At 45.8% G+C, this 25,767-nt stretch overlaps 13 non-coding genes across 13 annotated transcripts; all 13 read right to left on the bottom strand.

Annotated features, from left to right (window-relative positions):
- Window positions 1-1,284: 1,284 nt before the first annotated feature.
- Window positions 1,285-1,367, bottom strand: TRNAL-CAG (transfer RNA leucine (anticodon CAG)). The gene has a single exon. It is a non-coding gene; the product is annotated as a tRNA-Leu (tRNA).
- A 3,562-nt stretch (window positions 1,368-4,929) lies between these two features.
- Window positions 4,930-5,012, bottom strand: TRNAL-CAG (transfer RNA leucine (anticodon CAG)). The gene has a single exon. It is a non-coding gene; the product is annotated as a tRNA-Leu (tRNA).
- Window positions 5,013-6,143: 1,131 nt separating this feature from the next.
- TRNAL-CAG (transfer RNA leucine (anticodon CAG)) lies at window positions 6,144-6,226 on the bottom strand. The gene has a single exon. It is a non-coding gene; the product is annotated as a tRNA-Leu (tRNA).
- Window positions 6,227-8,570: 2,344 nt separating this feature from the next.
- TRNAL-CAG (transfer RNA leucine (anticodon CAG)) lies at window positions 8,571-8,653 on the bottom strand. The gene has a single exon. It is a non-coding gene; the product is annotated as a tRNA-Leu (tRNA).
- Window positions 8,654-9,783: 1,130 nt separating this feature from the next.
- On the bottom strand, window positions 9,784-9,866 carry TRNAL-GAG (transfer RNA leucine (anticodon GAG)). The gene has a single exon. It is a non-coding gene; the product is annotated as a tRNA-Leu (tRNA).
- Window positions 9,867-10,995: 1,129 nt separating this feature from the next.
- TRNAL-CAG (transfer RNA leucine (anticodon CAG)) lies at window positions 10,996-11,078 on the bottom strand. Its single transcript has one exon. It is a non-coding gene; the product is annotated as a tRNA-Leu (tRNA).
- A 1,130-nt stretch (window positions 11,079-12,208) lies between these two features.
- Window positions 12,209-12,291, bottom strand: TRNAL-CAG (transfer RNA leucine (anticodon CAG)). Its single transcript has one exon. It is a non-coding gene; the product is annotated as a tRNA-Leu (tRNA).
- A 1,130-nt stretch (window positions 12,292-13,421) lies between these two features.
- On the bottom strand, window positions 13,422-13,504 carry TRNAL-CAG (transfer RNA leucine (anticodon CAG)). Its single transcript has one exon. It is a non-coding gene; the product is annotated as a tRNA-Leu (tRNA).
- Window positions 13,505-18,275: 4,771 nt separating this feature from the next.
- Window positions 18,276-18,358, bottom strand: TRNAL-GAG (transfer RNA leucine (anticodon GAG)). Its single transcript has one exon. It is a non-coding gene; the product is annotated as a tRNA-Leu (tRNA).
- A 1,130-nt stretch (window positions 18,359-19,488) lies between these two features.
- Window positions 19,489-19,571, bottom strand: TRNAL-CAG (transfer RNA leucine (anticodon CAG)). Its single transcript has one exon. It is a non-coding gene; the product is annotated as a tRNA-Leu (tRNA).
- A 3,557-nt stretch (window positions 19,572-23,128) lies between these two features.
- On the bottom strand, window positions 23,129-23,211 carry TRNAL-CAG (transfer RNA leucine (anticodon CAG)). Its single transcript has one exon. It is a non-coding gene; the product is annotated as a tRNA-Leu (tRNA).
- Window positions 23,212-24,341: 1,130 nt separating this feature from the next.
- Window positions 24,342-24,424, bottom strand: TRNAL-CAG (transfer RNA leucine (anticodon CAG)). The gene has a single exon. It is a non-coding gene; the product is annotated as a tRNA-Leu (tRNA).
- A 1,130-nt stretch (window positions 24,425-25,554) lies between these two features.
- On the bottom strand, window positions 25,555-25,637 carry TRNAL-CAG (transfer RNA leucine (anticodon CAG)). Its single transcript has one exon. It is a non-coding gene; the product is annotated as a tRNA-Leu (tRNA).
- Between the last annotated feature and the right edge of the window lie 130 nt (window positions 25,638-25,767).

Raw genomic sequence — 25,767 nt, 5'->3', positions numbered from 1 at the left:
CATTGTTTTTGATAAGGGTGCTTGGAAAAAAAAAGTCCAAAAATGTATCCACCTCGCAAAAGACACTTGTCAGAAGAGGGGTTTGAACCCACGTCTCCAAGGGAGACTGTGACATGAATGCAGCACCTTAGACCACCCGGCCATCCTGACACTCTTGACACCAGACTGATGGCTCAATTTTCAGCTTATAAACCAAAATGAGTGCCATGTACTGAGTGAATGTTATTTAATGTCCTCTGTATTTTCAATTCCAGACCTTCCTGCTCAGGGAAACAGTGGGATCTGAAGCTGATGAAGGAGAGAGTATGGATCATCCTGACAGTGGACCCTGTGGTGACTGCTACTAATTCTCAATCATCTACTACATGGGGTGTGGACTTGCAGAATTTTGAGCCAGTGCATATGGCCGGTGGTGACTGCTACTAATTCTCAATCATCTACTACACGGGGTGTGGACATGCAGAATTTGGAGCCAGTTCAAGATTCAGATCAGGAGGTGCCTGGCTCCATACCAATCAACTCAGTGCCTCTGAGACAAGGACTTGAAGGGTACAATTTGAGTCCTCGACCGCCATGCTCAACGCGGCTGCAAGGATTCGGGGTGGATTGACTGAATGTGGTATTTATTGTTGTGTACTATTCTTGTATACTGGTTTAGTATAGTATCTTTTTTTTGAGCAGCTATGTTTGTTTTGTATTGGTTAAGGAGAAATATTGTGTTCGTCATGGGCACGCCAATGATGCACACCAAGGGAGGTAGGGAGTGTTAGTCTCCCCCGAGTTTTGGAGTTGGATGGTAGGTGCGGTGATGTGGAATCGGAGAGAATAAAAGGTAGGGGAAGGTGTTCCTCGTGGCTAAAGACTCCATATTATTCTTTGTGTATTTATTAAAACTTCTCTGCAAAACAGGCACTGTGTGTGCACGACGCAACACCCCCACCCCTCCCATCCCCTGAATACAGAAGTTAAAAACCAGCTGTGATTGGGACGCAGGGGACCCTGGTGCCACTGAACCTTCTGCACTGTGAACCTGCTGAACTATTGACAGCTGCGCTTTTGATATGTAGGGTCGAAACCTTTATCTCGGCCCCTCTATCACGATTTGTTGAAGATGCTGTGATTTCCTGCTTTACCGATTTACTGCGATTTAGCCTACTTCAGGCAATTAGTGCAAGCAACGGAAAATAGATCTTATCGATAATTTACAGAAACTGTTGACATTGTTTTTGATACGGTGCATGGGAAAAAAAAGTCAAAAAATGTATCCACCTCGCAAAATACACTTGTCAGAAGTGGGATTCGAACCCACGCCTCCAAAGGAGACTGCAACCTGAACGCAGCGCCTTAGACCACTCAGCCATCCTGACACTCTTGACACCATATTGATGGCTCAATTTCCAGCTTATAAACCAAAATGAGTGCCATGTATTGAGTGAATGTTGTTTAATGTCCTCTGTATTTTCAATTCCAGACCTTCCTGCTCAGGGAAACAGTGGGATCTGAAGCTGATGAAGGAGAGAGGATAGATCATCCTGACAGTAAATCCGGTGGTGACTGCTACTAATTCTCAATCATCAACTACTTGGGGTGTGGACATGCACAAGTTTGAGCCAGTGCACATGGCCGGTGGTGACTGCTACTAATTCTCAATCATCTACTACAAGGGGTGTGGACATGCAGAATTTGGAGCCAGTTCAAGATTCAGATCAGGAGGTGCCTGGCTCCATACCAATCAACTCAGTGCCTCTGAGACAAGGACTTGAACGGTACAGTTTGAGTCCTCGACCGCCATGCTCCACGCGGCTGCAAGGATTCGGGGTGGATTGACTGAATGTGGCATTTCTTGTTGTGTACTATTCTTGTATACTGGATTAGTATAGTATCTTTTTTTTGAGCAGCTATGTTTGTTTTGTATTGGTTAAGGAGAAATGTTGTGTTCGTCATGGGCACGCCTATGATGCACACCAAGGGAGGTAGGGAGTGTTAGTCTCCCCCGAGTTTTGGAGTTGGATGGTAGGCGCGGTGACGTGGAACTGGAGAGAATAAAAGGCCAGGGAAGGTGTTCCTCGTGGCCAATGACTCTATATTATTCTCTGTGTATTTATTAAAACTTATCTGCGAAAGAGGCACCGTGTGTGCACGATGCAACACACCCCTCCCATGCCCTGAATACAGAAGTTAAAAACCAGCTGTGATTGGGACGCAGGGGACCCTGGTGCCACTGAACCTTCTGCACTGTGAACCTGCTGAACTATTGACAGCTGCGCTCTTGATATGTAGGGTCAAAACCTTTATCTCTGCCCCTCTATCACGATTTGTTGAAGATGCTGTGATTTCCCGCTTTACCGATTTACTGCGATTTAGCCAACTTCAGGAAATTAGTGCAAGCAACGGACAATAGATCTTATCGATAATTTACAGAAACTGTTGACATTGTTTTTGATACGGGTGCTTGGAAAAAAAAAGTCCAAAAATGTATCCACCTCGCAAAAGACACTTGTCAGAAGTGGGATTCAAACCCACGCCTCCAAAGGAGACTGCAACCTGAACTCAGTGCCTTAGACCACTCGGCCATCCTGACACTCTTGACACTGCACTGATGGCTCAATTTCCAGCTTATAAACCAAAATGAGTGCCATGTACTGAGTGAATGTTGTTTAATGTCCTCTGTATTTTCAATTCCAGACCTTCCTGCTCAGGGAAAAAGTGGGATCTGAAGCTGATGAAGGAGAGAGGATGGATCATCCTGACAGTGGATCCGGTGGTGACTGCTACTAATTCTCAATCATCTACTACATGGGGTGTGGACATGCTGAATTTTGAGCCAGTGCACATGGCCGGTGGTGACTGCTACTAATTCTCAATCATCTACTACAGGGGGTGTGGACATGCAGAATTTGGAGCCAGTTCAAGATTCAGATCAGGAGGTGCCTGACTCCATACCAATCAACTCAGTGCCTCTGAGACAAGGACTTGATCGGTACAGTTTGAGTCCTCGACCGCCATGCTCAACGCGGCTGCAAGGATTCGGGGTGGATTGACTGAATGTGGCATTTCTTGTTGTGTACTATTCTTGTATACTGGTTTAGTATAGTATCTTTTTTTTGAGCAGCTATGTTTGTTTTGTATTCGTTAAGGAGAAATGTTGTGTTCGTCATGGGCACGCCTATGAGGCAAACCAAGGGAGGTAGGGAGTGTTAGTCTCCCCCGAGTTTTGGAGTTGGATGGTAGGCGCGGTGACGTGGAACCGGAGAGAATAAAAGGTCAGGGAAGGTGTTCCTCGTGGCCAATGACTCTATATTATTCTCTGTGTATTTATTAAAACTTATTTGCGAAACAGGCACTGTGTGTGCACGATGCAACACACCCCTCCCATGCCCTGAATACAGAAGTTAAAAACCAGCTGTGATTGGGACGCAGGGGACCCTGGTGCCACTGAACCTTCTGCACTGTGAACCTGCTGAACTATTGACAGCTGTGCTTTTGATATGTAGGGTCGAAACCTTTATCTCGGCCCCTCTATCACGATTTGTTGAAGATGCTGTGATTTCCTGCTTTACCGATTTACTGCGATTTAGCCAACTTCAGGCAATTAGTGCAAGCAACGGACAATAGATCTTATCGATAATTTACAGAAACTTTTGACATTGTTTTTGATAAGGGTGCTTGGAAAAAAAAAGTCCAAAAATGTATCCACCTCGCAAAAGACACTTGTCAGAAGAGGGGTTTGAACCCACGTCTCCAAGGGAGACTGTGACCTGAATGCAGCACCTTAGACCACCCGGCCATCCTGACACTCTTGACACCAGATTGATGGCTCAATTTCCAGCTTATAAACCAAAATGAGTGCCATGTACTGAGTGAATGTTATTTAATGTCCTCTGTATTTTCAATTCCAGACCTTCCTGCTCAGGGAAACAGTGGGATCTGAAGCTGATGAAGGAGAGAGGATGGATCATCCTGACAGTGGACCCTGTGGTGACTGCTACTAATTCTCAATCATCTACTACATGGGGTGTGGACTTGCAGAATTTTGAGCCAGTGCATATGGCCGGTGGTGACTGCTACTAATTCTCAATCATCTACTACAGGGGGTGTGGACATGCAGAATTTGGAGCCAGTTCAAGATTCAGATCAGGAGGTGCCTGGCTCCATACCAATCAACTCAGTGCCTCTGAGACAAGGACTTGAAGGGTACAATTTGAGTCCTCGACCGCCATGCTCAACGCGGCTGCAAGGATTCGGGGTGGATTGACTGAATGTGGTATTTATTGTTGTGTACTATTCTTGTATACTGGTTTAGTATAGTATCTTTTTTTTGAGCAGCTATGTTTGTTTTGTATTGGTTAAGGAGAAATGTTGTGTTCGTCATGGGCACGCCAATGATGCACACCAAGGGAGGTAGGGAGTGTTAGTCTCCCCCGAGTTTTGGAGTTGGATGGTAGGTGCGGTGATGTGGAATCGGAGAGAATAAAAGGTAGGGGAAGGTGTTCCTCGTGGCTAAAGACTCCATATTATTCTTTGTGTATTTATTAAAACTTCTCTGCAAAACAGGCACTGTGTGTGCACGACGCAACACCCCCACCCCTCCCATCCCCTGAATACAGAAGTTAAAAACCAGCTGTGATTGGGACGCAGGGGACCCTGGTGCCACTGAACCTTCTGCACTGTGAACCTGCTGAACTATTGACAGCTGCGCTTTTGATATGTAGGGTCGAAACCTTTATCTCGGCCCCTCTATCACGATTTGTTGAAGATTCTGTGATTTCCTGCTTTACCGATTTACTGCGATTTAGCCAACTTCAGGCAATTAGTGCAAGCAACGGAAAATAGATCTTATCGATAATTTACAGAAACTGTTGAGATTGTTTTTGATACGGTGCTTGGGAAAAAAAAGTCAAAAAATGTATCCACCTCGCAAAATACACTTGTCAGAAGTGGGATTCGAACCCACGCCTCCAAAGGAGACTGCGACCTGAACGCAGCGCCTTAGACCACTCGGCCATCCTGACACTCTTGACACTGCACTGATGGCTCAATTTCCAGCTTATAAACCAAAATGAGTGCCATGTACTGAGTGGATGTTGTTTAATGTCCTCTGTATTTTCAATTCCAGACCTTCCTGCTCAGGGAAACAGTGGGATCTGAAGCTGATGAAGGAGAGAGGATGGATCATCCTGACAGTAAATCCGGTGGTGACTGCTACTAATTCTCAATCATCGACTACTTGGGGTGTGGACATGCAGAAGTTTGAGCCAGTGCACATGGCCGGTGGTGACTGCTACTCATTCTCAATCATCTACTACAAGGGGTGTGGACATGCAGAATTTGGAGCCAGTTCAAGATTCAGATCAGGAGGTGCCTGGCTCCATACCAATCAACTCAGTGCCTCTGAGACAAGGACTTGAACGGTACAGTTTGAGTCCTCAACCGCCATGCTCAACGCGGCTGCAAGGATTCGGGGTGGATTGACTGAATGTGGCATTTCTTGTTGTGTACTATTCTTGTATACTGGATTAGTATAGTATCTTTTTTTTGAGCAGCTATGTTTGTTTTGTATTGGTTAAGGAGAAATTTTGTGTTCGTCATGGGCACGCCTATGATGCACACCAAGGGAGGTAGGGAGTGTTAGTCTCCCCCGAGTTTTGGACTTGGATGGTAGGCGCGGTGACGTGGAACTGGAGAGAATAAAAGGCCAGGGAAGGTGTTCCTCGTGGCCAATGACTCTATATTATTCTCTGTGTATTTATTAAAACTTATCTGCGAAACAGGCACCATGTGTGCACGATGCAACACACCCCTCCCATGCCCTTAATACAGAAGTTAAAAACCAGCTGTGATTGGGACGCAGGGGACCCTGGTGCCACTGAACCTTCTGCACTGTGAACCTGCTGAACTATTGACAGCTGCGCTCTTGATATGTAGGGTCAAAACCTTTATCTCTGCCCCTCTATCACGATTTGTTGAAGATGCTGTGATTTCCCGCTTTACCGATTTACTGCGATTTAGCCAACTTCAGGAAATTAGTGCAAGCAACGGACAATAGATCTTATCGATAATTTACAGAAACTGTTGACATTGTTTTTGATACGGGTGCTTGAAAAAAAAAAGACAAAAAATGTATCCACCTCGCAAAAGACACTTGTCAGAAGTGGGATTCGAACCCACGCCTCCAAAGGAGACTGCAACCTGAACGCAGCGCCTTAGACCACTCAGCCATCCTGACACTCTTGACACTGCACTGATGGCTCAATTTCCAGCTTATAAACCAAAATGAGTGCCATGTATTGAGTGAATGTTGTTTAATGTCCTCTGTATTTTCAATTCCAGACCTTCCTGCTCAGGGAAACAGTGGGATCTGAAGCTGATGAAGGAGAGAGGATGGATCATCCTGACAGTAAATCCGGTGGTGACTGCTACTAATTCTCAATCATCGACTACTTGGGGTGTGGACATGCAGAAGTTTGAGCCAGTGCACATGTCCGGTGGTGACTGCTACTAATTCTCAATCATCTACTACAAGGGGTGTGGACATGCAGAATTTGGAGCCAGTTCAAGATTCAGATCAGGAGGTGCCTGGCTCCATACCAATCAACTCAGTGCCTCTGAGACAAGGACTTGAACGGTACAGTTTGAGTCCTCGACCGCCATGCTCAACGCGGCTGCAAGGATTCGGGGTGGATTGACTGAATGTGGCATTTCTTGTTGTGTACTATTCTTGTATACTGGTTTAGTATAGTATCTTTTTTTTGAGCAGCTATGTTTGTTTTGTATTGGTTAAGGAGAAATGTTGTGTTCGTCATGGGCACGCCTATGAGGCAAACCAAGGGAGGTAGGGAGTGTTAGTCTCCCCCGAGTTTTGGAGTTGGATGGTAGGCGCGGTGACGTGGAACCGGAGAGAATAAAAGGTCAGGGAAGGTGTTCCTCGTGGCCAATGACTCTATATTATTCTCTGTGTATTTATTAAAACTTATTTGCGAAACAGGCACTGTGTGTGCACGATGCAACACACCCCTCCCATGCCCTGAATACAGAAGTTAAAAACCAGCTGTGATTGGGACGCAGGGGACCCTGGTGCCACTGAACCTTCTGCACTGTGAACCTGCTGAACTATTGACAGCTGTGCTTTTGATATGTAGGGTCGAAACCTTTATCTCGGCCCCTCTATCACGATTTGTTGAAGATGCTGTGATTTCCTGCTTTACCAATTTACTGTGATTTAGCCAACTTCAGGCAATTAGTGCAAGCAACGGAAAATAGATCTTATCGATAATTTACAGAAACTGTTGACATTGTTTTTGATACGGTGCTTGGGAAAAAAAAGTCAAAAAATGTATCCACCTCGCAAAATACACTTGTCAGAAGTGGGATTTGAACCCACACCTCCAAGGGAGGCTGCGACCTGAAGGCAGCGCCTTAGACCACTCAGCCATCCTGACACTCTTCACACTTCCCTCATGGCTCAATTTCGAGCGTATAAACCAAAATGAGTGCCATGTACTGAGTGAATGTTGTTTAATGTCCTCTGTATTTTCAATTCCAGACCTTCCTGCTCAGGGAAACAGTGGGATCTGAAGCTGATGAAGGAGAGAGGATGGATCATCCTGACAGTGAATCCGGTGGTGACTGCTACTAATTCTCAATCATCGACTACATGGGGTGTGGACATGCAGAAGTTTGAGCCAGTGCACATGGCCGGTGGTGACTGCTACTAATTCTCAATCATCTACTACAAGGGGTGTGGACATGCAGAATTTGGAGCCAGTTCAAGATTCAGATCAGGAGGTGCCTGGCTCCATACAAATCAACTCAGTGCCTCTGAGACAAGGACTTGAACGGTACAGTTTGAGTCCTCGACCGCCATGCTCAACGCGGCTGCAAGGATTCGGGGTGGATTGACTGAATGTGGCATTTCTTGTTGTGTACTATTCTTGTATACTGGATTAGTATAGTATCTTTTTTTTGAGCAGCTATGTTTGTTTTGTATTGGTTAAGGAGAAATGTTGTGTTCGTCATGGGCACGCCTATGATGCACACCAAGGGAGGTAGGGAGTGTTAGTCTCCCACGAGTTTTGGAGTTGGATGGTAGGTGCGGTGATGTGGAACCGGAGAGAATAAAAGGTCAGGGAAGGTGTTCCTCGTGGCCAATGACTCTATATTATTCTCTGGGTATTTATTCAAACTTATCTGCGAAACAGGCACCGTGTGTGCACGATGCAACACACCCCTCCCATGCCCTGAATACAGAAGTTAAAAACCAGCTGTGATTGGGACGCAGGGGACCCTGGTGCCACTGAACCTTCTGCACTGTGAACCTGCTGAACTATTGACAGCTGCGCTCTTGATATGTAGGGTCGAAACCTTTATCTCTGCCCCTCTATCATGATTTGTTGAAGATGCTGTGATTTCCCGCTTTACCGATTTACTGCGATTTAGCCAACTTCAGGAAATTAGTGCAAGCAACGGACAATAGATCTTATCGATAATTTACAGAAACTGTTGACATTGTTTTTGATACGGGTGCTTGGAAAAAAAAAGTCCAAAAATGTATCCACCTCGCAAAAGACACTTGTCAGAAGTGGGATTCGAACCCATGTCTCCAAAGGAGACTGCGACCTGAACGCAGCGCCTTAGACCACTCGGCCATCCTGACACTCTTGACATTGCATTGATGGCTCAATTTCCAGCTTATAAACCAAAATGAGTGCCATGTACTGAGTGAATGTTGTTTAATGTCCTCTGTATTTTCAATTCCAGACCTTCCTGCTCAGGGAAAAAGTGGGATCTGAAGCTGATGAAGGAGAGAGGATGGATCATCCTGACAGTGGATCCGGTGGTGACTGCTACTAATTCTCAATCATCTACTACATGGGGTGTGGACATGCTGAATTTTGAGCCAGTGCACATGGCCGGTGGTGACTGCTACTAATTCTCAATCATCTACTACAGGGGGTGTGGACATGCAGAATTTGGAGCCAGTTCAAGATTCAGATCAGGAGGTGCCTGGCTCCATACCAATCAACTCAGTGCCTCTGAGACAATGACTTGAACGGTACAGTTTGAGTCCTCGACCGCCATGCTCAACGCGGCTGCAAGGATTCGGGGTGGATTGACTGAATGTGGCATTTCTTGTTGTGTACTATTCTTGTATACTGGTTTAGTATAGTATCTTTTTTTTGAGCAGCTATGTTTGTTTTGTATTGGTTAAGGAGAAATGTTGTGTTCGTCATGGGCACGCCTATGATGCACACCAAGGGAGGTAGGGAGTGTTAGTCTCCCCCGAGTTTTGGAGTTGGATGGTAGGCGCGGTGACGTGGAACCGGAGAGAATAAAAGGTCAGGGAAGGTGTTCCTCGTGGCCAATGACTCTATATTATTCTCTGTATATTTATTAAATCTTATTTGCGAAACAGGCACCGTGTGTTCACGATGCAACACACCCCTCCCATGCCCTGAATACAGAAGTTAAAAACCAGCTGTGATTGGGACGCAGGGGACCCTGGTGCCACTGAACCTCCTGCACTGTGAACCTGCTGAACTATTGACAGCTGCGCTTTTGATATGTAGGGTCGAAACCTTTATCTCGGCCTCTCTATCACGATTTGTTGAAGATGCTGTGATTTCCTGCTTTACCGATTTACTGCGATTTAGCCAACTTCAGGCAATTAGTGCAAGCAAGGGAAAATAGATCTTTTCGATAATTTACAGAAACTGTTGACATTGTTTTTGATACGGTGCTTGGGAAAAAAAAGTCCAAAAATGTATCCACCTTGCAAAATACACTTGTCAGAAGTGGGATTTGAACCCACACCTCCAAGTAAGGCTGCGACCTCAACGCAGCACCTTAGACCACTCGGCCATCCTGACACTCTTCACATCTCCCTCATGGCTCAATTTCGAGCGTATAAACCAAAATGAGTGCCATGTAATGAGTGAATGTTGTTTAATGTCCTCTGTATTTTCAATTCCAGACCTTCCTGCTCAGGGAAACAGTGGGATCTGAAGCTGATGAAGGAGAGAGGATAGATCATCCTGACAGTGAATCTGGTGGTGACTGCTACTAATTCTCAATCATCGACTACATGGGGTGTGGACATGCAGAAGTTTGAGCCAGTGCACATGGCCGGTGGTGACTGCTACAAATTCTCAATCATCTACTACAAGGGGTGTGGACATGCAGAATTTGGAGCCAGTTCTAGATTCAGATCAGGAGGTGCCTGGCTCCATACCAATCAACTTAGTGCCTCTGAGACAAGGACTTGAACGGTACAGTTTGAGTCCTCGACCGCCATGCTCAACGCGGCTGCAAGGATTCGGGGTGGATTGACTGAATGTGGCATTTCTTGTTGTGTACTATTCTTGTATACTGGATTAGTATAGTATCTTTTTTTTGAGCAGCTATGTTTGTTTTGTATTGGTTAAGGAGAAATGTTGTGTTCGTCATGGGCACGCCTATGATGCACACCAAGGGAGGTAGGGAGTGTTAGTCTCCCCGAGTTTTGGAGTTGGATGGTAGGCACAGTGACGTGGAACCGGAGAGAATAAAAGGTCAGGGAAGGTGTTCCTCATGGCCAATGACTCTATATTATTCTCTGTGTATTTATTAAAACTTATCTGCGAAACAGGCACCGTGTGTGCACGATTCAACACACCCCTCCCATGCCCTGAATACAGAAGTTAAAAACCAGCTGTGATTGGGACGCAGGGGACCCAGGTGCCACTGAACCTTCTGCACTGTGAACCTGCTGAACTATTGACAGCTGCGCTCTTGATATGTAGGGTCGAAACCTTTATCTCTGCCCCTCTATCACGATTTGTTGAAGATGCTGTAATTTCCTGCTTTACCGATTTACTGCGATTTAGCCAACTTCAGGAAATTAGTGCAAGCAACGGACAATAGATCTTATCGATAATTTACAGAAACTGTTGACATTGTTTTTGATACCGGTGCTTGGAAAAAAAAGTCCAAAAATGTATCCACCTCGCAAAAGACACTTGTCAGAAGTGGGATTCGAACCCACGCCTCCAAAGGAGACTGCAACCTGAACGCAGCGCCTTAGACCACTCGGCCATCCTGACACTCTTGACACTGCACTGATGGCTCAATTTCCAGCTTATAAACCAAAATGAGTGCCATGTACTGAGTGAATGTTGTTTAATGTCCTCTGTATTTTCAATTCCAGACCTTCCTGCTCAGGGAAACAGTGGGATCTGAAGCTGATGAAGGAGAGAGGATGGATCATCCTGACAGTGGATCCGATGGTGACTGCTACTAATTCTCAATCATCTACTACATGGGGTGTGGACATGCTGAATTTTGAGCCAGTGCACATGGCCGGTGGTGACTGCTACTAATTCTCAATCATCTACTACAGGGGGTGTGGACATGCAGAATTTGGAGCCAGTTCAAGATTCAGATCAGGAGGTGCCTGGCTCCATACCAATCAACTCAGTGCCTCTGAGACAAGGACTTGAACGGTACAGTTTGAGTCCTCGACCGCCATGCTCAACGCGGCTGTAAGGATTCGGGGTGGATTGACTGAATGTGGCATTTCTTGTTGTGTACTATTCTTGTATACTGGATTAGTATAGTATCTTTTTTTTGAGCAGCTATGTTTGTTTTGTATTGGTTAAGGAGAAATGTTGTGTACGTCATGGGCACGCCTATGATGCACACCAAGGGAGGTAGGGAGTGTTAGTCTCCCACGAGTTTTGGAGTTGGATGGTAGGCGCGGTGACGTGGAACCGGAGAGAATAAAAGGTCAGGGAAGGTGTTCCTCGTGGCCAATGACTCTATATTATTCTCTGTGTATTTATTAAAACTTATCTGCGAAACAGGCACCGTGTGTGCACGATGCAACACACCCCTCCCATGCCCTGAATACAGAAGTTAAAAACCAGCTGTGATTGGGACGCAGGGGACCCTGGTGCCACTGAACCTTCTGCACTGTGAACCTGCTGAACTATTGACAGCTGCGCTCTTGATATGTAGGGTCGAAACCTTTATCTCTGCCCCTCTATCACGATTTGTTGAAGATGCTGTGATTTCCCGCTTTACCGATTTACTGCGATTTAGCCAACTTCAGGAAATTAGTGCAAGCAACGGACAATAGATCTTATCGATAATTTACAGAAACTGTTGACATTGTTTTTGATACCGGTGCTTGGAAAAAAAAGTCCAAAAATGTATCCACCTCGCAAAAGACACTTGTCAGAAGTGGGATTCGAACCCACGCCTCCAAAGGAGACTGCAACCTGAACGCAGCGCCTTAGACCACTCGGCCATCCTGACACTCTTGACACTGCACTGATGGCTCAATTCCCAGCTTATAAACCAAAATGAGTGCCATGTACTGAGTGAATGTTGTTTAATGTCCTCTGTATTTTCAATTCCAGACCTTCCTGCTCAGGGAAAAAGTGGGATCTGAAGCTGATGAAGGAGAGAGGATGGATCATCCTGACAGTGGATCCGGTGGTGACTGCTACTAATTCTCAATCATCTACTACATGGGGTGTGGACATGCTGAATTTTGAGCCAGTGCACATGGCCGGTGGTGACTGCTACTAATTCTCAATCATCTACTACCGGGGGTGTGGACATGCAGAATTTGGAGCCAGTTCAAGATTCAGATCAGGAGGTGCCTGGCTCCATACCAATCAACTCAGTGCCTCTGAGACAAGGACTTGAACGGTACAGTTTGAGTCCTCGACCGCCATGCTCAACGCGGCTGCAAGGATTCGGGGTGGATTGACTGAATGTGGAATTTCTTGTTGTGTACTATTCTTGTATACTGGTTTAGTATAGTATCTTTTTTTTGAGCAGCTATGTTTGTTTTGTATTGGTTAAGGAGAAATGTTGTGTTCGTCATGGGCACGCCTATGATGCACACCAAGGGAGGTAGGGAGTGTTAGTCTCCCCCGAGTTTTGGAGTTGGATGGTAGGCGCGGTGACGTGGAACCGGAGAGAATAAAAGGTCAGGGAAGGTGTTCCTCGTGGCCAATGACTCTATATTATTCTCTGTATATTTATTAAAACTTATTTGCGAAACAGGCACCGTGTGTTCACGATGCAACACACCCCTCCCATGCCCTGAATACAGAAGTTAAAAACCAGCTGTGATTGGGACGCAGGGGACCCTGGTGCCACTGAACCTTCTGCACTGTGAACCTGCTGAACTATTGACAGCTGCGCTTTTGATATGTAGGGTCGAAACCTTTATCTCGGCCCCTCAATCACGATTTGTTGAAGATGCTGTGATTTCCTGCTTTACCGATTTACTGCGATTTAGCCAACTTCAGGCAATTAGTGCAAGCAACGGAAAATAGATCTTATCGATAATTTACAGAAACTGTTGACATTGTTTTTGATACGGTGCTTGGGAAAAAAAAGTAAAAAAATGTATCCACCTCGCAAAATACACTTGTCAGAAGTGGGATTCGAACCCACGCCTCCAAAGGAGACTGCGACCTGAACGCAGCGCCTTAGACCACTCGGCCATCCTGACACTCTTGACACTGCACTGATGGCTCAATTTCCAGCTTATAAACCAAAATGAGTGCCATGTACTGAGTGGATGTTGTTTAATGTCCTCTGTATTTTCAATTCCAGACCTTCCTGCTGAGGGAAACAGTGGGATCTGAAGCTGATGAAGGAGAGAGGATGGATCATCCTGACAGTAAATCCGGTGGTGACTGCTACTAATTCTCAATCATCGACTACTTGGGGTGTGGACATGCACAAGTTTGAGCCAGTGCACATGGCCGGTGGTGACTGCTACTAATTCTCAATCATCTACTACAAGGGGTGTGGACATGCAGAATTTGGAGCCAGTTCAAGATTCAGATCAGGAGGTGCCTGGCTCCATACCAATCAACTCAGTGCCTCTGAGACAAGGACTTGAACGGTACAGTTTGAGTCCTCAACCGCCATGCTCAACGCGGCTGCAAGGATTCGGGGTGGATTGACTGAATGTGGCATTTCTTGTTGTGTACTATTCTTGTATACTGGATTAGTATAGTATCTTTTTTTTGAGCAGCTATGTTTGTTTTGTATTGGTTAAGGAGAAATTTTGTGTTCGTCATGGGCACGCCTATGATGCACACCAAGGGAGGTAGGGAGTGTTAGTCTCCCCCGAGTTTTGGACTTGGATGGTAGGCGCGGTGACGTGGAACTGGAGAGAATAAAAGGCCAGAGAAGGTGTTCCTCGTGGCCAATGACTCTATATTATTCTCTGTGTATTTATTAAAACTTATCTGCGAAACAGGCACCATGTGTGCACGATGCAACACACCCCTCCCATGCCCTTAATACAGAAGTTAAAAACCAGCTGTGATTGGGACGCAGGGGACCCTGGTGCCACTGAACCTTCTGCACTGTGAACCTGCTGAACTATTGACAGCTGCGCTCTTGATATGTAGGGTCAAAACCTTTATCTCTGCCCCTCTATCACGATTTGTTGAAGATGCTGTGATTTCCCGCTTTACCGATTTACTGCGATTTAGCCAACTTCAGGAAATTAGTGCAAGCAACGGACAATAGATCTTATCGATAATTTACAGAAACTGTTGACATTGTTTTTGATACGGGTGCTTGGAAAAAAAAAGACAAAAAATGTATCCACCTCGCAAAAGACACTTTTCAGAAGTGGGATTCGAACCCACGCCTCCAAAGGAGACTGCAACCTGAACGCAGCGCCTTAGACCACTCAGCCATTCTGACACTCTTGACACTGCACTGATGGCTCAATTTCCAGCTTATAAACCAAAATGAGTGCCATGTATTGAGTGAATGTTGTTTAATGTCCTCTGTATTTTCAATTCCAGACCTTCCTGCTCAGGGAAACAGTGGGATCTGAAGCTGATGAAGGAGAGAGGATGGATCATCCTGACAGTAAATCCGGTGGTGACTGCTACTAATTCTCAATCATCGACTACTTGGGGTGTGGACATGCAGAAGTTTGAGCCAGTGCACATGGCCGGTGGTGACTGCTACTAATTCTCAATCATCTACTACAAGGGGTGTGGACATGCAGAATTTGGAGCCAGTTCAAGATTCAGATCAGGAGGTGCCTGGCTCCATACCAATCAACTCAGTGCCTCTGAGACAAGGACTTGAACGGTACAGTTTGAGTCCTCGACCGCCATGCTCAACGCGGCTGCAAGGATTCGGGGTGGATTGACTGAATGTGGCATTTCTTGTTGTGTACTATTCTTGTATACTGGTTTAGTATAGTATCTTTTTTTTGAGCAGCTATGTTTGTTTTGTATTGGTTAAGGAGAAATGTTGTGTTCGTCATGGGCACGCCTATGAGGCAAACCAAGGGAGGTAGGGAGTGTTAGTCTCCCCCGAGTTTTGGAGTTGGATGGTAGGCGCGGTGACGTGGAACCGGAGAGAATAAAAGGTCAGGGAAGGTGTTCCTCGTGGCCAATGACTCTATATTATTCTCTGTGTATTTATTAAAACTTATTTGCGAAACAGGCACTGTGTGTGCACGATGCAACACACCCCTCCCATGCCCTGAATACAGAAGTTAAAAACCAGCTGTGATTGGGACGCAGGGGACCCTGGTGCCACTGAACCTTCTGCACTGTGAACCTGCTGAACTATTGACAGCTGTGCTTTTGATATGTAGGGTCGAAACCTTTATCTCGGCCCCTCTATCACGATTTGTTGAAGATGCTGTGATTTCCTGCTTTACCAATTTACTGCGATTTAGCCAACTTCAGGCAATTAGTGCAAGCAACGGAAAATAGATCTTATCGATAATTTACAGAAACTGTTGACATTGTTTTTGATACGGTGCTTGGGAAAAAAAAGTCAAAAAATGTATCCACCTCGCAAAATACACTTGTCAGAAGTGGGATTTGAACCCACACCTCCAAGGGAGGCTGCAACCTGAAGGCAGCGCCTGAGACCACTCAGCCATCCTGACACTCTTCACACTTCCCTCATGGCTCAATTTCGAGCGTATAAACCAAAATGAGTGCCATGTACTGAGTGAATGTTGTTTAATGTCCTCTGTATTTTCAATTCCAGACCTTCCTGCTCAGGGAAACAGTGGGATCTGAAGCTGATGAAGGAGAGAGGATGGATCATCCTGACAGTGAATCCGGTGGTGACTGCTACTAATTCTCAATCATCGACTACATGGGGTGTGGACATGCAGAAGTTTGAGCCAGTGCACATGGCCGGTGGTGACTGCTACTAATTCTCAATCATCTACTACAAGGGGTGTGGACATGCAGAATTTGGAGCCAGTTCAAGATTCAGATCAGGAGGTGCCTGGCTCCATACAAATCAACTCAGTGCCTCTGAGACAAGGACTTGAACGGTACAGTTTGAGTCCTCGACCGCCATGCTCAACGCGGCTGCAAGGATTCGGGGTGGATTGACTGAATGTGGCATTTCTTGTTGTGTACTATTCTTGTATACTGGATTAGTATAGTATCTTTTTTTTGAGCAGCTATGTTTGTTTTGTATTGGTTAAGGAGAAATGTTGTGTTCGTCATGGGCACGCCTATGATGCACACCAAGGGAGGTAGGGAGTGTTAGTCTCCCACGAGTTTTGGAGTTGGATGGTAGGTGCGGTGATGTGGAACCGGAGAGAATAAAAGGTCAGGGAAGGTGTTCCTCGTGGCCAATGACTCTATATTATTCTCTGGGTATTTATTCAAACTTATCTGTGAAACAGGCACCGTGTGTGCACGATGCAACACACCCCTCCCATGCCCTGAATACAGAAGTTAAAAACCAGCTGTGATTGGGACGCAGGGGACCCTGGTGCCACTGAACCTTCTGCACTGTGAACCTGCTGAACTATTGACAGCTGCGCTCTTGATATGTAGGGTCGAAACCTTTATCTCTGCCCCTCTATCATGATTTGTTGAAGATGCTGTGATTTCCCGCTTTACCGATTTACTGCGATTTAGCCAACTTCAGGAAATTAGTGCAAGCAACGGACAATAGATCTTATCGATAATTTACAGAAACTGTTGACATTGTTTTTGATACGGGTGCTTGGAAAAAAAAAGTCCAAAAATGTATCCACCTCGCAAAAGACACTTGTCAGAAGTGGGATTCGAACCCATGTCTCCAAAGGAGACTGCGACCTGAACGCAGCACCTTAGACCACTCGGCCATCCTGACACTCTTGACATTGCATTGATGGCTCAATTTCCAGCTTATAAACCAAAATGAGTGCCATGTACTGAGTGAATGTTGTTTAATGTCCTCTGTATTTTCAATTCCAGACCTTCCTGCTCAGGGAAAAAGTGGGATCTGAAGCTGATGAAGGAGAGAGGATGGATCATCCTGACAGTGGATCCGGTGGTGACTGCTACTAATTCTCAATCATCTACTACATGGGGTGTGGACATGCTGAATTTTGAGCCAGTGCACATGGCCGGTGGTGACTGCTACTAATTCTCAATCATCTACTACAGGGGGTGTGGACATGCAGAATTTGGAGCCAGTTCAAGATTCAGATCAGGAGGTGTCTGGCTCCATACCAATCAACTCAGTGCCTCTGAGACAAGGACTTGAACGGTACAGTTTGAGTCCTCGACCGCCATGCTCAACGCGGCTGCAAGGATTCGGGGTGGATTGACTGAATGTGGCATTTCTTGTTGTGTACTATTCTTGTATACTGGTTTAGTATAGTATCTTTTTTTTGAGCAGCTATGTTTGTTTTGTATTGGTTAAGGAGAAATGTTGTGTTCGTCATGGGCACGCCTATGATGCACACCAAGGGAGGTAGGGAGTGTTAGTCTCCCCCGAGTTTTGGAGTTGGATGGTAGGCGCGGTGACGTGGAACCGGAGAGAATAAAAGGTCAGGGAAGGTGTTCCTCGTGGCCAATGACTCTATATTATTCTCTGTATATTTATTAAAACTTATTTGCGAAACAGGCACCGTGTGTTCACGATGCAACACACCCCTCCCATGCCCTGAATACAGAAGTTAAAAACCAGCTGTGATTGGGACGCAGGGGACCCTGGTGCCACTGAACCTTCTGCACTGTGAACCTGCTGAACTATTGACAGCTGCGCTTTTGATATGTAGGGTCGAAACCTTTATCTCTGCCCCTCTATCACGATTTGTTGAAGATGCTGTGATTTCCTGCTTTACCGATTTACTGCGATTTAGCCAACTTCAGGCAATTAGTGCAAGCAACGGAAAATAGATCTTATCGATAATTTACAGAAACTGTTGACATTGTTTTTGATACGGTGCTTGGGAAAAAAAAGTCCAAAAATGTATCCACCTTGCAAAATACACTTGTCAGAAGTGGGATTTGAACCCACACCTCCAAGTAAGGCTGCGACCTCAACGCAGCACCTTAGACCACTCGGCCATCCTGACACTCTTCACATCTCCCTCATGGCTCAATTTCGAGCGTATAAACCAAAATGAGTGCCATGTAATGAGTGAATGTTGTTTAATGTCCTCTGTATTTTCAATTCCAGACCTTCCTGCTCAGGGAAACAGTGGGATCTGAAGCTGATGAAGGAGAGAGGATAGATCATCCTGACAGTGAATCTGGTGGTGACTGCTACTAATTCTCAATCATCGACTACATGGGGTGTGGACATGCAGAAGTTTGAGCCAGTGCACATGGCCGGTGGTGACTGCTACTAATTCTCAATCATCTACTACAAGGGGTGTGGACATGCAGAATTTGGAGCCAGTTCAAGATTCAGATCAGGAGGTGCCTGGCTCCATACCAATCAACTTAGTGCCTCTGAGACAAGGACTTGAACGGTACAGTTTGAGTCCTCGACCGCCATGCTCAACGCGGCTGCAAGGATTCGGGGTGGATTGACTGAATGTGGCATTTCTTGTTGTGTACTATTCTTGTATACTGGATTAGTATAGTATCTTTTTTTTGAGCAGCTATGTTTGTTTTGTATTGGTTAAGGAGAAATGTTGTGTTCGTCATGGGCACGCCTATGATGCACACCAAGGGAGGTAGGGAGTGTTAGTCTCCCCCGAGTTTTGGAGTTGGATGGTAGGCACAGTGACGTGGAACCGGAGAGAATAAAAGGTCAGGGAAGGTGTTCCTCGTGGCCAATGACTCTATATTATTCTCTGTGTATTTATTAAAACTTATCTGCGAAACAGGCACCGTGTGTGCACGATTCAACACACCCCTCCCATGCCCTGAATACAGAAGTTAAAAACCAGCTGTGATTGGGACGCAGGGGACCCTGGTGCCACTGAACCTTCTGCACTGTGAACCTGCTGAACTATTGACAGCTGCGCTCTTGATATGTTGGGTCGAAACCTTTATCTCTGCCCCTCTATCACGATTTGTTGAAGATGCTGTAATTTCCCGCTTTACCGATTTACTGCGATTTAGCCAACTTCAGGAAATTAGTGCAAGCAACGGACAATAGATCTTATCGATAATTTACAGAAACTGTTGACATTGTTTTTGATACCGGTGCTTGGAAAAAAAAGTCCAAAAATGTATCCACCTCGCAAAAGACACTTGTCAGAAGTGGGATTCGAACCCACGCCTCCAAAGGAGACTGCAACCTGAACGCAGCGCCTTAGACCACTCGGCCATCCTGACACTCTTGACACTGCACTGATGGCTCAATTTCCAGCTTATAAACCAAAATGAGTGCCATGTACTGAGTGAATGTTGTTTAATGTCCTCTGTATTTTCAATTCCAGACCTTCCTGCTCAGGGAAACAGTGGGATCTGAAGCTGATGAAGGAGAGAGGATGGATCATCCTGACAGTGGATCCGATGGTGACTGCTACTAATTCTCAATCATCTACTACATGGGGTGTGGACATGCTGAATTTTGAGCCAGTGCACATGGCCGGTGGTGACTGCTACTAATTCTCAATCATCTACTACAGGGGGTGTGGACATGCAGAATTTGGAGCCAGTTCAAGATTCAGATCAGGAGGTGCCTGGCTCCATACCAATCAACTCAGTGCCTCTGAGACAAGGACTTGAACGGTACAGTTTGAGTCCTCGACCGCCATGCTCAACGCGGCTGTAAGGATTCGGGGTGGATTGACTGAATGTGGCATTTCTTGTTGTGTACTATTCTTGTATACTGGATTAGTATAGTATCTTTTTTTTGAGCAGCTATGTTTGTTTTGTATTGGTTAAGGAGAAATGTTGTGTACGTCATGGGCACGCCTATGATGCACACCAAGGGAGGTAGGGAGTGTTAGTCTCCCCCGAGTTTTGGAGTTGGATGGTAGGCGCGGTGACGTGGAACCGGAGAGAATAAAAGGTCAGGGAAGGTGTTCCTCGTGGCCAATGACTCTATATTATTCTCTGTGTATTTATTAAAACTTATCTGCGAAACAGGCACCGTGTGTGCACGATGCAACACACCCCTCCCATGCCCTGAATACAGAAGTTAAAAACCAGCTGTGATTGGGACGCAGGGGACCCTGGTGCCACTGAACCTTCTGCACTGTGAACCTGCTGAACTATTGACAGCTGCGCTCTTGATATGTAGGGTCGAAACCTTTATCTCTGCCCCTCTATCACGATTTGTTGAAGATGCTGTGATTTCCCGCTTTACCGATTTACTGCGATTTAGCCAACTTCAGGAAATTAGTGCAAGCAACGGACAATAGATCTTATCGATAATTTACAGAAACTGTTGACATTGTTTTTGATACCGGTGCTTGGAAAAAAAAGTCCAAAAATGTATCCACCTCGCAAAAGACACTTGTCAGAAGTGGGATTCGAACCCACTCCTCCAAAGGAGACTGCAACCTGAACGCAGCACCTTAGACCACTCGGCCATCCTGACACTCTTGACACTGCACTGATGGCTCAATTTCCAGCTTATAAACCAAAATGAGTGCCATGTACTGAGTGAATGTTGTTTAATGTCCTCTGTATTTTCAATTCCAGACCTTCCTGCTCAGGGAAACAGTGGGATCTGAAGCTGATGAAGGAGAGAGGATGGATCATCCTGACAGAGGATCCGATGGTGACTGCTACTAATTCTCAATCATCTACTACATGGGGTGTGGACATGCTGAATTTTGAGCCAGTGCACATGGCCGGTGGTGACTGCTACTAATTCTCAATCATCTACTACAGGGGGTGTGGACATGCAGAATTTGGAGCCAGGTCAAGATTCAGATCAGAAGGTGCCTGGCTCCATACCAATCAACTCAGTGCCTCTGAGACAAGGACTTGAACGGTACAGTTTGAGTCGTCGACCGCCATGCTCAACGCGGCTGCAAGGATTCGGGGTCGATTGACTGAATGTGGCATTTCTTGTTGTGTACTATTCTTGTATACTGGTTTAGTATAGTATCTTTTTTTTGAGCACCTATGTTTGTTTTGTATTGGTTAAGGAGAAATGTTGTGTTCGTCATGGGCACGCCTATGATGCACACCAAGGGAGGTAGGGAGTGTTAGTCTCCCCCGAGTTTTGGAGTTGGATGGTAGGCGCGGTGACGTGGAACCGGAGAGAATAAAAGGTCAGGGAAGGTGTTCCTCGTGGCCAGTGACTCTATATTATTCTCTGTGTATTTATTAAAACTTACTTGCGAAACAGGCACTGTGTGTGCACGATGCAACACACCCCTCCCATGCCCTGAATACAGAAGTTAAAAACCAGCTGTGATTGGGACGCAGGGGACCCTGGTGCCACTGAACCTTCTGCACTGTGAACCTGCTGAACTATTGACAGCTGCGCTTTTGATATGTAGGGTCGAAACCTTTATCTCGGCCCCTCTATCACGATTTGTTGAAGATGCTGTGATTTCCTGCTTTACCGATTTACTGCGATTTAGCCAACTTCAGGCAATTAGTGCAAGCAACGGAAAATAGATCTTATCGATAATTTACAGAAACTGTTGACATTGTTTTTGATACGGTGCTTGGGAAAAAAAAGTCCAAAAATGTATCCACCTCGCAAAATTCACTTGTCAGAAGTGGGATTTGAACCCACACCTCCAAGGGAGGCTGTGACCTGAACACAGCGCCTTAGACCACTCGGCCATCCTGACACTCTTCACACCTCCCTCATGGCTCAATTTCGAGCGTATAAACCAAAATGAGTGCCATGTACTGAGTGAATGTTGTTTAATGTCCTCTGTATTTTCAATTCCAGACCTTCCTGCTCAGGGAAACAGTGGGATCTGAAGCTGATGAAGGAGAGAGGATGGATCATCCTGACAGTGAATCCGGTGGTGACTGCTACTAATTCTCAATCATCGACTACATGGGGTGTGGACATGCAGAAGTTTGAGCCAGTGGACATGGCCGGTGGTGACTGCTACTAATTCTCAATCATCTACTACAAGGGGTGTAGACATCCAGAATTTGGAGCCAGTTCAAGATTCAGATCAGGAGGTGCCTGGCTCCATACCAATCAACTCAGTGCCTCTGAGACAAGGACTAGAACGGTATAGTTTGAGTCCTCGACCGCCATGCTCAACGCGGCTGCAAGGATTCGGGGTGGATTGACTGAATGTGGCATTTCTTGTTGTGTACTATTCTTGTATACTGGATTAGTATAGTATCTTTTTTTTGAGCAGCTATGTTTGTCTTGTATTGGTTAAGGAGAAATGTTGTGTTCGTCATGGGCACGCCTATGATGCACACCAAGGGAGGTAGGGAGTGTTAGTCTCCCCTGAGTTTTGGAGTTGGATGGTAGGCGCGGTAACGTGGAACCGGAGAGAATAAATGGTCAGGGAAGGTGTTCCTCGTGGCCAATGACTCTATATTATTCTCTGTGTATTTATTAAAACTTATCTGCGAAACAGGCACCGTGTGTGCACGATGCAACACACCCCTCCCATGCCCTGAATACAGAAGTTAAAAACCAGCTGTGATTGGGACGCAGGGGACCCTGGTGCCACTGAACCTTCTGCACTGTGAACCTGCTGAACTATTGACAGCTGCGCTCTTGATATGTAGGGTCGAAACCTTTATCTCTGCCCCTCTATCACGATTTGTTGAAGATGCTGTGATTTCCCGCTTTACCGATTTACTGCGATTTAGCCAACTTCAGGAAATTAGTGCAAGCAACGGACAATAGATCTTATCGATAATTTACAGAAACTGTTGACATTGTTTTTGATACGGGTGCTTGGAAAAAAAAAGTCCAAAAATGTATCCACCTCGCAAAAGACACTTGTCAGAAGTGGGATTCGAACCCACGTCTCCAAAGGAGACTGCGACCTGAACACAGCGCCTTAGACCACTCGGCCATCCTGACACTCTTGACACTGCACTGATGGCTCAATTTCCAGCTTATAAACCAAAATGAGTGCCATGTACTAAGTGAATGTTGTTTAATGTCCTCTGTATTTTCAATTCCAGACCTTCCTGCTCAGGGAAACAGTGGGATCTGAAGCTGATGAAGGAGAGAGGATGGATCATCCTGACAGTGGATCCGATGGTGACTGCTACTAATTCTCAATCATCTACTACATGGGGTGTGGACATGCTGAATTTTGAGCCAGTGCACATGGCCGGTGGTGACTGCTACTAATTCTCAATCATCTACTACAGGGGGTGTGGACATGCAGAATTTGGAGCCAGTTCAAGATTCAGATCAGGAGGTGCCTGGCTCCATACCAATCAACTCAGTGCCTCTGAGACAAGGACTTGAACGGTACAGTTTGAGTCCTCGACCGCCATGCTCAACGCGGCTGCAAGGATTCGGGGTGGATTGACTGAATGTGGCATTTCTTGTTGTGTACTATTCTTGTATACTGGTTTAGTATAGTATCTTTTTTTTGAGCAGCTATGTTTGTTTTGTATTGGTTAAGGAGAAATGTTGTGTTCGTCATGGGCACGCCTATGAGGCAAACCAAGGGAGGTAGGGAGTGTTAGTCTCCCCCGAGTTTTGGAGTTGGATGGTAGGCGCGGTGACGTGGAACCGGAGAGAATAAAAGGTCAGGGAAGGTGTTCCTCGTGGCCAATGACTCTATATTATTCTCTGTGTATTTATTAAAACTTATTTGCGAAACAGGCACTGTGTGTGCACGATGCAACACACCCCTCCCATGCCCTGAATACAGAAGTTAAAAACCAGCTGTGATTGGGACGCAGGGGACCCTGGTGCCACTGAACCTTCTGCACTGTGAACCTGCTGAACTATTGACAGCTGCGCTTTTGATATGTAGGGTCGAAACCTTTATCTCGGCCCCTCTATCACGATTTGTTGAAGATGCTGTGATTTCCTGCTTTACCGATTTACTGCGATTTAGCCAACTTCAGGCAATTAGTGCAAGCAACGGAAAATAGATCTTATCGATAATTTACAGAAACTGTTGACATTGTTTTTGATACGGTGCTTGGGAAAAAAAAGTCCAAAAATGTATCCACCTCGCAAAATTCACTTGTCAGAAGTGGGATTTGAACCCACACCTCCAAGGGAGGCTGCGACCTGAACACAGCGCCTTAGACCACTCGGCCATCCTGACACTCTTCACACCTCCCTCATGGCTCAATTTCGAGCGTATAAACCAAAATGAGTGCCATGTACTGAGTGAATGTTGTTTAATGTCCTCTGTATTTTCAATTCCAGACCTTCCTGCTCAGGGAAACAGTGGGATTTGAAGCTGATGAAGGAGAGAGGATGGATCATCCTGACAGTGAATCCGGTGGTGACTGCTACTAATTCTCAATCATCGACTACATGGGGTGTGGACATGCAGAAGTTTGAGCCAGTGGACATGGCCGGTGGTGACTGCTACTAATTCTCAATCATCTACTACAAGGGGTGTAGACATCCAGAATTTGGAGCCAGTTCAAGATTCAGATCAGGAGGTGCCTGGCTCCATACCAATCAACTCAGTGCCTCTGAGACAAGGACTAGAACGGTATAGTTTGAGTCCTCGACCGCCATGCTCAACGCGGCTGCAAGGATTCGGGGTGGATTGACTGAATGTGGCATTTCTTGTTGTGTACTATTCTTGTATACTGGATTAGTATAGTATCTTTTTTTTGAGCAGCTATGTTTGTTTTGTATTGGTTAAGGAGAAATGTTGTGTTCGTCATGGGCACGCCTATGATGCACACCAAGGGAGGTAGGGAGTGTTAGTCTCCCACGAGTTTTGGAGTTGGATGGTAGGCACAGTGACGTGGAACCGGAGAGAATAAAAGGTCAGGGAAGGTGTTCCTCGTGGCCAATGACTCTATATTATTCTCTGTGTATTTATTAAAACTTATCTGCGAAACAGGCACCGTGTGTGCACGATTCAACACACCCCTCCCATGCCCTGAATACAGAAGTTAAAAACCAGCTGTGATTGGGACGCAGGGGACCCTGGTGCCACTGAACCTTCTGCACTGTGAACCTGCTGAACTATTGACAGCTGCGCTCTTGATATGTAGGGTCGAAACCTTTATCTCTGCCCCTCTATCACGATTTGTTGAAGATGCTGTGATTTCCCGCTTTACCGATTTACTGCGATTTAGCCAACTTCAGGAAATTAGTGCAAGCAACGGACAATAGATCTTATCGATAATTTACAGAAACTGTTGACATTGTTTTTGATACCGGTGCTTGGAAAAAAAAGTCCAAAAATGTATCCACCTTGCAAAAGACACTTGTCAGAAGTGGGATTCAAACCCACGCCTCCAAAGGAGACTGCAACCTGAACGCAGCGCCTTAGACCACTCGGCCATCCTGACACTCTTAACACTGCACTGATGGCTCAATTTCCAGCTTATAAACCAAAATGAGTGCCATGTACTGAGTGAATGTTGTTTAATGTCCTCTGTATTTTCAATTCCAGACCTTACTGCTCATGGAAACAGTGGG

Source organism: Pleurodeles waltl, unplaced genomic scaffold, assembly GCF_031143425.1.
Source record: "Pleurodeles waltl isolate 20211129_DDA unplaced genomic scaffold, aPleWal1.hap1.20221129 scaffold_39, whole genome shotgun sequence".
Lineage (NCBI taxonomy): Eukaryota > Metazoa > Chordata > Amphibia > Caudata > Salamandridae > Pleurodeles > Pleurodeles waltl.
This window is presented reverse-complemented; position numbering and strand designations above follow the sequence as displayed.